This window comes from Lolium perenne, chromosome 7, assembly GCF_019359855.2.
Source record: "Lolium perenne isolate Kyuss_39 chromosome 7, Kyuss_2.0, whole genome shotgun sequence".
Classification (NCBI taxonomy): Eukaryota; Viridiplantae; Streptophyta; class Magnoliopsida; order Poales; family Poaceae; genus Lolium; species Lolium perenne.
The window spans coordinates 38,502,072-38,505,499 of record NC_067250.2 but is presented as its reverse complement, the minus strand read 5'-3'; positions in this window follow the sequence as shown (position 1 = coordinate 38,505,499).

Genomic DNA, 3,428 nt, shown 5'->3' with positions numbered 1-3,428 from the left:
GATGAAACTCCAGAAAAGTTACTGTGGCGCCACCGCCATCGCGAAACTCCAATTCGGGGGACAGAAGTCTCTGTCCCGGCACCCTGCCGGGACGGGGAAGTGCCCCCGGAAGCCATCTCCATCGACGCCACCGCCTCCATCATGCTCCGTGAGTAGTTCCCCCATGGACTACGGGTTCTAGCTGTAGCTAGTTGGTATTCTCTCCCCCATGTACTTCAATACAATGATCTCATGAGCTGCCTTACATGATTGAGATCCATCTGATGTAATCGGTGTTGTGTTTGTTGGGATCCGATGGATGATACATTATGATTAGTCTATCTATAAAGTTTGTGAAGTTATTGTTGCTGCAATCTTGTTATGCTTAATGCTTGTCACTAGGGCCCGAGTGGCATGATCTTAGATTTGAGCTCTATACTTATTGCTTAGATTGTATCTACAAGTTGTATGCACATGTCACTGTCCGGAACCAAAGGCCCCGAAGTGACAGAAATCGGGACAACCGGAGGGGATGGCGGTGATGTGAGGATAACATGTTTTCACGGAGTGTTAATGCTTTGCTCCGGTGCTCTATTAAAAGGAGTACCTTAATATCCAGTAGATTCCCTTGAGGCCCGGCTGCCACCGGCTGGTAGTACAATAGATGTTGTGCGAGTTTCTCATTGCGAGCACGTACGACTATATATGGAAAACATGCCTACATGATTAATGAATTGATGTTCTTTCTTAATGCCTTATCAATCCTATCAATTGCCCAACTGTAATTTGTTCACCCAACATTTGTCACTTGTTATTGGAGAGTTTCCACTAGTGTAGATCGCTGGGAACCCCGGTCCATATCTCATCATTATATACCTGTTCTACATGTCATTGGAAGTAGTATCAACTATCTTCTGGTGCCATTGCTCTCATATTGCTATTACTGCTGCTGTGTTACTGTTACTACTGCTCTCATATCACTGCTACTTTCACATCACCCCTGTTACTAGTGTTTTTCCAGGTGCAGCTGAATTGACAACTCAGTTGTTAAGGCTTATAAGTATTCTTTACCTCCCCTTGTGTCGAATCAATAAATTTGGGTTATACTACCCTCGAAGACTGCTGCGATCCCCTATACTTGTGGGTCATCAGTGCACGATCAAAATTTACATGTTCAGAGGTGACACAATCATTCTTAACACTTCTGGACATTGCACAAAGCTACTGAAAGTTAATGGAATCGAAAAATCCATCAAGCATGGCAAAACAGGCAATGCGAAATAAAAGGCAGAATCTGTCAAAACAGAACAGTTCATAAAGACGAATTTTATTGAGGCACCAGACTTGCTCAAATGAAAATTCTCAAATTGAATGAAAGTTGCGTACATATCTGAGGATCACTCACGTAAATTGGCATAATTTTCTGAGTTACCTACAGAGAATTAGGCCCAGATTCGTGACAGAAAAGAAATCTGTTTCTGCGCAGTAATCCAAATCTAGTATGAACCTTACTATCAACGGCTTTACTTGGCACAACAATGCATAAAACTAAGATAAGGAGAGGTTGCTACAGTAGTAACAACTTCCAAGACTCAAATATAAAATAAAAGTACTGTAGTAAAAATATGGGTTGTCTCCCATAAGCGCTTTTCTTTAACGCCTTTCAGCTAGGCGCAGAAAGTGCGTATCAAGTATTATCAAGAGACGAAGTGTCAACATCATAATTTGTTCTAATAATAGAATCAAAAGGTAACTTCATTCTCTTTCTAGGGAAGTGTTCCATACCTTTCTTGAGAGGAAATTGATATTTAATATTACCTTCCTTCATATCAATGATAGCACCAACAGTTCGAAGAAAAGGTCTTCCCAATATGATGGGACAAGATGCATTGCATTCGATATCCAAGACAACAAAATCAACGGGGACAAGGTTATTGTTAACGGTAATGCGAACATTATCAACTCTCCCCAATGGTTTCTTCGTAGAATTATCAGCAAGATTAACATCCAAATAACTATTTTTCAATGGTGGCAAGTCAAGCATATTATAGATTTTCTTAGGCATAACGGAAATACTTGCACCAAGATCACATAAAGCATTACAATCAAAGTCATTGACCCTCATCTTAATGATGGGCTCCCAACCATCTTCTAACTTCCTAGGAATAGAAGTTTCGCGATTTAGTTTCTCTTCTCTAGTTTTTATGAGAGCATTTGTAATATGTTTCGTGAAAGCCAAATTTATAGCACTAGCATTAGGACTCTTAGCAAGTTTTTGTAAGAACTTTATAACTTCAGAGATATGACAATCATCAAAATCCAAACCATTATAATCTAAAGCAATGGGATCATTATCCCCAATGTTGGAAAAAAAATCAGCAGTTTTATCACAGGCAGTTTCAGCAGTTTTAGCAGTTTCAGGTTGTTTTTCGCGCTTTGCATTAGAAGTGGAAACATTGCCAACACCAATTCTTTCACCATTATTAGTAGAAGGTTCAGCAACATGTGTAGCATTAGCATTGCTAGTGGTGGTAATAGTCCAAACTTTAGCTATATTATTCTCTTTAGCTAGTTTTTCATTTTCTTCTCTTTCCCACCTAGCATGCAATTCAGCCATTAATCTTATATTCTCATTAATTCTAACTTGGATGGCATTTGCTGTAGTAACAATCTTATTATTATGATTTTCATGAGGCATAACTTTCGATTTCAAAAGATCAACATCAGCAGCAAGACTATCGACTTTAGAAGCAAGTATATCAATTTTCCCAAGCTTTTCTTCAACAGATTTGTTAAAAGCAGTTTGTGTACTAATAAACTCTTTAAGCATAGCTTCAAGTCCAGGGGGTGTGTTCCTATTGTTGTTGTAAGAATTCCCATAAGAATACCCATAACCGTTGCCATTATTATGAGGATATGGCCTATAGTTGTTACTAGAATTGTTTCGGTAAGAATTGTTGTTGAAATTATTATTTTTAATGTAGTTTATATCAACATGTTCTTCTTGAGCAACCAATCAAGCTAACGGAACATTATTAGGATCAATATTTGTCCTATCATTCATAAGCATAGATATAATAGCATCAATCTTATCACTCAAGGAAGAGGTTTCTTCGACAGAATTTACCTTCTTACCTTGTGGAGCTCTTTCCGTGTGCCATTCAGAGTAATTAATCATCATATTATCAAGAAGCTTTGTTGCTTCACCAAGAGTGATGGACATAAAGGTACCTCCAGCAGCTGAATCCAATAGGTTCCGTAAAGAAAAATTCAGTCCTGAATAAAAGGTTTGGATGATCATCCAACTAGTCAGTCCATGGGTTGGGCAATTTTTAACCAAAGATTTCATTCTTTCCCATGCTTGTGCAACATGCTCAGTATCCAATTGTTTAAAATTCATTATGCTACTCCTCAAAGATATAATTTTAGCAGGGGGATAATATCTACCA